Here is an 8,785-nt window from a genome sequence, read left to right as displayed (position 1 = left end):
AATCAATCTTCTGTTGTCTGTTATTCAGAAACATAGTGGGCAGTGTGCATATTTGGAATCTTATCTTACTAAGTAGCCTACAAGAGATATATGGGTGAAGAAGAGAGAAGACAGATTTAATCCCTGCGAAGGTAAGGAGAGATGGTTCTATTTCTCATGCAACAGCATGTCATTGTAAACAACATGCAGTGGCTTCACTTCTAGGGATTATGTCTCCGTGCATCACCTGAAGTCTGAAATGTCATCCAACTCTGTTCTAGAAATAGGAAGTAACTTATTGATTTGACCTAAATGCAAAGTATGTCTTACCTTTCTGACTGTACTTTGTGTTTCCACAGCCTACTTTCCTCCCACTGAACAATGGTCGGGTAACTATTGTTACAGTTTGTGTAACACATGTAAACCTACTGTCTTATCCTGACTCACCACCCAAAGAGGTAATTTACTGGCATTCTGCTCTGACTTATTCAATTACGCAAATTATTCATACCAGGTAAAGTTTGCAGATGTAGATAATATTTTTCTCAATTTAATGCCATATTTATTTAATTTTCAAGTTTTTCCATTTTGGTCATTCATGAAATACTGATTATGTATCAGCCATATCATTCACTACCAATATGATTGAGGCTCCATGAACACAGTCTGTAAAACTGTCAATAGTGTGTTTTTAGTGTTATTTCCTAAAAAGTTTATTTTTTAAAGATTTAATATATCCCATAGTTTCGAAAAAGGTCATCATCTTCTCAACTTCCCATTAGTCAATTTTCTTTTACAAAAAAGGCCATAAAATAAGTAAAAAAAAATAATAATCACTGCAGCAAACACGGTTACATCATGTTTGAACGCCCCAATATAGTGGAAAAAGTTAAATGGTAAATTGGTACACCCATTGTTCAGAAGTCTAAAAATGTCCTAGACACTCCCTGCTACTACAGTATCCTCTGAGAAGACTGAAATTAGGTTGTGTTCAAAGTATTTTGGGTTAACTGATGTCAGACCCAGACACACCAGCATGATGTGGTTTAAAATTAGTTTTTCCCACAATGTGCTATTGTAATGGCAAAAATTACATTTAAGCATAATTCCTTATATTTTTATGTTTTATTTCTACTTTAATTCTCTCACAAATGCTGAAAGAGTTTCTCATTCCCACATGCAGATTTTGATTCTAACCTTGTGAGACATCCAGTCTGGAACATAATGTAAGCACGGTTTGTCTGAACAGATAGGGGCTACAAGGTCGCCCTAAAACTCTCTAGTTTTCCCATGCCAGTTAAGATGTAACTGGGGGGTGAAAGTCGTACCGGAAGGAGGAGGCGAAATGGCTCCAAGATGTCTCTTGTATTTCTCTGATTGTCTTCATGTGTATCAGATTGCCTGTAAGAACTGTAGCATCATAATAATCTAAGTGCGTGTGTGCTGTCACTCTGAAGATGCATATAAGCCTAGTGTTCTGTGCACTCATTTGAGAAACTGACTCCACACTGGGCTGCGGCCTTTTGTGAAATCATGTTGCTCCTATATTTGCAAATATATCTTTTTTAATAAAATACAAAAACCCAACTTGGTGTTTAGTCTCAGTCTGTCTTATTTGTTTCAATTTACTAAACTCTGAAATTTCCCCCCCTGCTGCAAAGGAAACTTCCATAACAGAATGGCGACGAGGACGGGGATCATGTGCGGGGCTCAGATAAGAGAGACTCCGTGGTTGACTGAGGACTTGCGATCCGAGATCAAACGATCTTTGCCTCTACCACTCCCAAAAAGCATTCAGAGAAAGAGGATCAGAAACCACGGAGGGCTCTACTGACCCAACACTGATCTATTAAGACGGAAGCAATTTCAAGCAACAGGGTAAGATCAAACTCTAATTTAATGTAATTTGAATTGGCTATAGTAAACTTCCAGAAACAAATACTGACGTTGGAAACTGAAATAGGACAACCATTTTGGGGTTGTTTGTATAAATTTTGGGTGGTCCTTTAAATTTGGGTAATTACATTTGTGATCATTCTGGCAGTATGTCTAGAACCTTCTGAGCCACAGATCTCTATCCACACGGGTGGGACTTTGTTTTATAGATTTTCGGGGGACAAATCTAATTAGATTTTGAAGTAAATCTAATAAACGGTTTTTCAGAAACTGTTAGGTTTTTTCGTGCATGGGTTTTTCCGAAATAAGATAGAAACCTGGCCTTACAGTGACGATTGTAAGTAGGATGGGTAACGGATCGAGCGGATCCGGGTCACACACTCCTATGGGACCCATGGTGGATGAGATGGTAAATGGTGGTTCAGAATATCTAGAGTGTCTGCCGTATTGGTCAAAATATATTATTTCTTTTAGTTTCCTTTAAATTCGGGCAAATTGAAAATGGTAAAATTAATGAATAAAGTCAAAATTAAGACAGAGGCAGGCAAAGAATGAAAAAACACACATACACCAATAGCCACATCATCAGCACTAACCAAAGCCCGTGTTCTGAGCTTTCTCTAAAAATCAGGAAGACAAGCTGGAGAAACGGAGGGACGAAGAGGACACAGACTCAACTAAAGAACAAGTACGTGAGAAAACCATGTTTGAAGCGTTTGTCTGCATGTTACAACAGGCTGGTGGGCAACATATGGAGCGCGGACCCAAAAAAAAGGCCGCTCCCACGAAGGACGTGGTCGAGCCAGAGAGGCCCAGGCGCGGTACCGTGGGCAAAATAATGAGCCCAACGAACCAGACCAGTGTTGGTACTGCAAGGACTTTGGACATTGGGTATGTAAATGCCCGAAGAAAAAGCAAAAAACCTCAGACAGAGAACAACACCTGTCCCTCTGTTTGAGTCCAAAAAACTGATGAGGAAGGCAGTGTAACACACACACACACACACACACACACACACACACACACACACACACACACACACACACACACACACACACACACACACACATCTTTGACAATGGAAAAACATGGAAGATGCTATTGGCAAAAATAGATATAATCATTAAAGTAATTTGTGTATTGTGATTAGGTTGTAATCAAAAGGGTGGAATGTAATGGCAAAAATTACATTTAAGCATAATTCCTTATATTTTTATGTTTTATTTCTACTTTAATTCTCTTACAAATGCTGAAAGAGTTTCTCATTCCCACATGCAGATTTTGATTCTAACCTTGTGAGACATCCAGTCTGGAATATAATGTAAGCACGGTTTGTCTGAACAGATAGGGGCTATAAGGTCGCCCTAAAACTCTCTAGTTTTCCCATGCCAGTTAAGATGTAACTGGGGGGTGAAAGTCGTACCGGGAGGAGGAGGCGAAATGGCTCCAAGATGTCTCTTGTATTTCTCTGATTGTCTTCATGTGTATCAGATTGCCTGTAAGAACTGTAGCGTCATAATAATCTAAGTGCGTGTGTGCTGTCACTCTGAAGATGCATATAAGCCTAGTGTTCTGTTCACTCATTTGAGAAACTGACTCCACACTGGGCTGTGGCCTTTTGTGAAATCATGTTGCTCCTATATTTGCAAATATATCTTTTTTAATAAAATACAAAAACCTAACTTGGTGTTTAGTCTCAGTCTGTCTTATTTGTTTCAATTTACTAAACTCTGAAATGTCCCCCCCTGCTGCAAAGGAAACTTCCATAACACTATGCAGGTCTATCAGTCACCAAGTTTTATAGGCAATGGCTCGAGGAAGTAGTTGAGCTAAATTATGAGAATACTGACAACAATCCCGGATTGTTCTTATTAGGTTACCATCTAAATGTCAATATTCCCTCCAGGCCTTGTAGGCCATTGTCTGTGTCTTAGGTGAAAGCTCTGGGTGGATAGTGACAGTACTGAGGCAGACTCCCATTACATAAATGCAGAACTGTCCACTGTAAATCACATCAGGCCTCTGAGGGACTGCAACTAGGACAGCTGCCATAATGTCTATCACTATCTGCAACACTTGTAGCCTTCCGAAAAACATTTGAAACATGAGGAAATTAGTTACTGTTTGTGAGGTTATAGTGCACCAGAAAAGGCCAATCTTTTTTGAAAGCACTGATGCTTTAAGGCATTTTTATTCATCGCTCAGCTTTGTTCACTAAACTGAACCAACCGATTATTGATTCCCTACCTGCGAGTGTAAATATAAGATAAGATAAGATAGACTTTATTAATCCCGCACTGGGGAAATTCCTGTGCTACAGTACATACTATATACATACATACATTTACACAGTTGATTTTATTTAGAGAAAGTAGTTTGGTAGTTTGGGAATATACTGTACACTTATTTGATTTCTTGCTGAGAGTTAAATGAGAAGATCAATACCACTGTCTGTTAAATACCAAACTACAGACAGCAGCCAGTAAGCTTAGCTAAGCTTTAAGATTGGAAGCCGTGAGAAACTGCTGAACTTTTTTTTTTTATTGCCTACCAGCAACGCTCAAGCTTTCAAATTAGCATGTTACATCTCGTTTGGTTACAACAATAATACGTACCAAAAAAGAAATGACAATTTGTGGTTCCACATGACTTTCTGGAGTCCTTGTTGAAATCGCTAGAGTCAGACACTCAGACATCCTTCTGTACATAACCCCCGTACAACCACTTCATTTTTTAGTTTGGTATAATGTACAGACTAAACAAGTGATGCATAACGTGTTAATTAGGGGGCTTTAGAGATTCTACTAGGTGGATTTTGTTACCTTTGGACAGAGCCAGGCTCGCTGTTTCACACAGTTTTCAGTCTGTGCTGTGCTAAGCCAAGCTAGCCGTCTCCTGGCTGTAACATTTTTTTTAGCATATGAAGATGAATGTAGTATTCTCATCAAACTCTGCAAGAAAGTGAATAAGTAGCCTATATTTCCTAAAATGTTAAACTATTCTTTTAATATTCCATAACAATCCTGCCAGCTGTAGTTCCAGTGAGACCACCTGTAGGGGGACGGTCCCCCTACAGGTGGTCTCACTGGAACTACAACTCGCGTCGGGTAGCACGAGTTGTAGTTCCAGTGAGACAACCCGTAGGGCTAAAAGTTACATAGTGTTGCTTTAAGAGATTATTGTCCCGCTTTTAGGCTCTATTCTTAGCCTAAATTATATTTGTTAATTTATATATTTTGTATTGTTTTGTTTATTTGTATTATATTTCTTATCTATCTCATTTGTCATTTTGTACAGAACAACTCAATCCATCAGTATATAGAACAAATAAAAAGAATTTGAACATAACTAAACAACTGTTCACATTTATTAAAACCCTATTTGTGACTTAAAGCAAATGGTTCAAATAATAACTATGCCATGGTCAACTTTGAATAACAAAATGATATCAGTAAGACAATAATACACAGGTTTGAGATTCTACTTAACATCGTTAATACTGTTTTACGGTTATACTGACAAAAGTATCTGTGAAGTGATCCATATATCAGTGAACGAACCATCCTTCTTTGTATCCAAATGAAGACTTTATGCTTTAATCAATTAAAAAGAATTGACCATGAAACAAAGATCAAAAATATCAAAACAAATATCAAGAAATCTGGGTCAGGGTCACATGAAATGGATTAATGATAACTTTCAAACTATGAAGAGCCATAAAAAGAAGAGCCAATAATAGAAACAAGACGTAAAAAGAAAAGTAGAGAATACATAAATACAATAACAGAGATTTGCACTCACCGCATATTTCCCCGTCTCTTGGTGGTCCTTGAGTCTTTCGTGGGGAAGAAATAATGATAATAATAAATGGATAAGCAGCCTACTTCAGCTTACTTCTCCTCCACCTTTCTTGATTCCTCTACCCCTGGGACTCGCAACAATTGCCCATAACACCATACCATGCACTGCCCTGACATCTTAAACCTCTGGGAAGGGGAACACCCATATTCCTCAGCTTGTGTTTCAGCTCTCGCACAATAAGTGGACCAGTCCCCTGAGGCCTATGTCCTCCTCACTGTAAGAAGACAGGACACCAAAATGACTTTCAGTCCCCTATTCATCAGGGATTTGTGATATTTTATGGTTAGATTTTTTCTGTATTTGTTGGAGATATCAGTTTGTATAAAAGACGCGTGTAAAAACATGCGGATCATGTGCAAATTAGTATAATAATTTGAGAGTTTAATCAAACTATTTACACGTCATACCACTTTTTTCATGCGTGAGTCACCAAACTGTTACAAGCTGCATATCTTTCCTTCTGGAGTAACCTATTTGGTAAAACATAATCATTATCATCAGACAATTACATTACATCAGACAATCCTACGAATGTGAAATGTAATTGAGGATTACATTCTTTATTAGCTGCATTGTTCAGTATGGTACATCCCATTCATATGGCACGAATATAAGAGACCAAGACCAAAATGTCTTTTCTTAAACATCTGATCCAGTTCTGCTATTATTCCCAGGCAAATTCTACTATGTAGTTTAACCCTTGTGTGGTCCTTCGGGTCCCAGTGACCCGAAGGACAACACAAGGATTATGTACTTCCGTTTACTTTGTTGAGAATTGCTCTCTAAACAAGGGTTAATACAGCACCTTAGTTCTTGTTTGTACAGCATTTTGGTCAGCTTAAACTGTGTTTAAATGTGTTCTAGAAATAAACTTTACTTACTTACTTTACAAGAAACAGGGTTTAGAGAGCAATTCTCAACAAAGTAAAGGGAGGTACATAATCCTTGTGTTGTCCTTCGGGTCACTGGGACCCGAAGGACCACACAAGGGTTAAGATTTCATGAGATCTTTTCAGGCGGTGACACTGTGGACCTGCCATTCAGCACTATTGTCATTTATTGTATACAATATACGTATGACAAACAGAGTCATAAATCCTTGGCAGCAGCTACTGCAGCGATAAGACAGGCAAAGCTGGTCTATGAGCTCCGTCCACAGGTGGGAAGAGACTGGTTTTATGGCCCGTTGTAAAGATTTAGGTATCTGATCACTTGGGCCTGTACAATTGTGTACCCTTGTGACACTTAACATTTACATCATACTAGTGATGGCCTGGGTTGTTATCGTGCATATCAGTCTATAGCTGGTACAAACACATTGTTGGCGACACAAAGGGTCAATGCGTTTCTGGCTTCTCCTACTCCCCAACAGTAGTGTTAGTAGTGACAAGGACAGTGCAAAATTGAGATTACATTTTCACGAGACCAACAGCCATGCTGGTGGCTCTGCAGTCTCGCAATGCCAGACCCTCCTCCACAGCGCCGCGAAGGAGGGTCTGGCTAGTCCACACAGCACTCCGGGACAGGAAAGAAACATGCTCTGGTTTATTGGCATTTCTTTAAACCAATCACAATCGTCTTGGGCGGCGCTAAGCACCACGCAGAGCCACGGTGCCGCTGTAAAATAGCCTCGGGAAGGAACTTGTTTTGGTGGAACCATAGACTGTATAACAGTCTATGGGTGGAACATGTGTATGTTCAAAAGTTGTTTTAGTCGTGCAACAGAAAACTCAGATTGGACAGATAGTCTAGCTAGCTGTCTGGATTTACCCTGCAGAGATCTGAGGAGCAGTTAGTCCTCATAAATCCACCGGAGTTTAAAATTCCAACACAAAGAAAGCGGAAGGTACCGGGCATCCGGCCAAAAAGAGTGACATCCGGACGGAATTTCCGGCGGCAACAGAGCAAGCCCGGAAGTGGAACGTCGTGGATATAGACTAGTGGCTCTGGGAGTCTATTCTTTGGTACAGCAGGGCTTTGCTAACATGCTCACAAGTAAGTAAGTAAGTCAACTTTATTCATAAAGCACCTTTCAAAACCATGGGTTACAAGGTGCTGTATAGTACAATGTTAAGTAAAACACACAGTTAAAATGGAAGGTAACACCATTAAAAGCAAACGTAATGATGATAATAAAAACAACAAAATAAAAGGCACACAGAGGTTAATGACTCAAACAATAGAAACCACCCAGGAGGAACAGCACACTTAAAAAGACTAAGTGCACAAGGACAATGCTAACATGCTGTTGTTTAGCAGGCATAAAGTTTACCATGTTCACCATCTTAATTTAGAATGTTAACATGCTAACATTTGATAATTAGCACTAAACACAAAATGTAGAACGAGGCTGTTGGGAATGTCAATAGTTTTAAAGTAGGCTATTTAGTCATAGGGAGAAATAACTAGAAAGTTGACCTGATGATGGAAATCCATCCAGTGGTTGTCGAGACATTTTCCTTAAAACCTCAGCGCTATACGCTAGAGAGAAGGTCAGGGGATCACCAAAGTTTTAAGATTCATTCTCTGGCAACATTCATGGCAATCTAGAAACTAAATCATTATATTGCCATTTAAAAAATAAATCTAAAATGGCTGCCACATTGACAACGTGGAAAATGACATTCTGTTTTCTGATTAGTTCCCAAAATTGCATATAGGTTTACATATCCCCACAAAATCTGAACAAATGGTCAAATGTGAAGACTGATGCTTCCTGTCTATATTAATATTTGGTTGGTATGTGAGGTGCAGAAAGATCAGCTTTTGGAATAGGCGTATGTCTTAATGACTTACAGGCCTCTCTCATGGCATACATTTTGACTGAAAATGTGTGCGTGACAAAAATGTCAAATATAACAAAGTGACAAAATCAAATATACTCTATACTCAAACTGCCAAAATTGTGTAAAGAGTATCCTACTTTACAGGAATAGTATACAGTGTGTATTTGGGACAGAGCAACAACTTTAGAACAACAGGTGTCACTGTTCACATTAGCAAAGGCTGCACGGCAGAAAGCGAGCAGACACACTACCAAGGCTCTGGC

This window comes from Perca fluviatilis, chromosome 19 (assembly GCF_010015445.1).
Source record: "Perca fluviatilis chromosome 19, GENO_Pfluv_1.0, whole genome shotgun sequence".
NCBI classification, from domain to species: Eukaryota; Metazoa; Chordata; class Actinopteri; order Perciformes; family Percidae; genus Perca; species Perca fluviatilis.
This window is presented reverse-complemented; position numbering follows the sequence as displayed.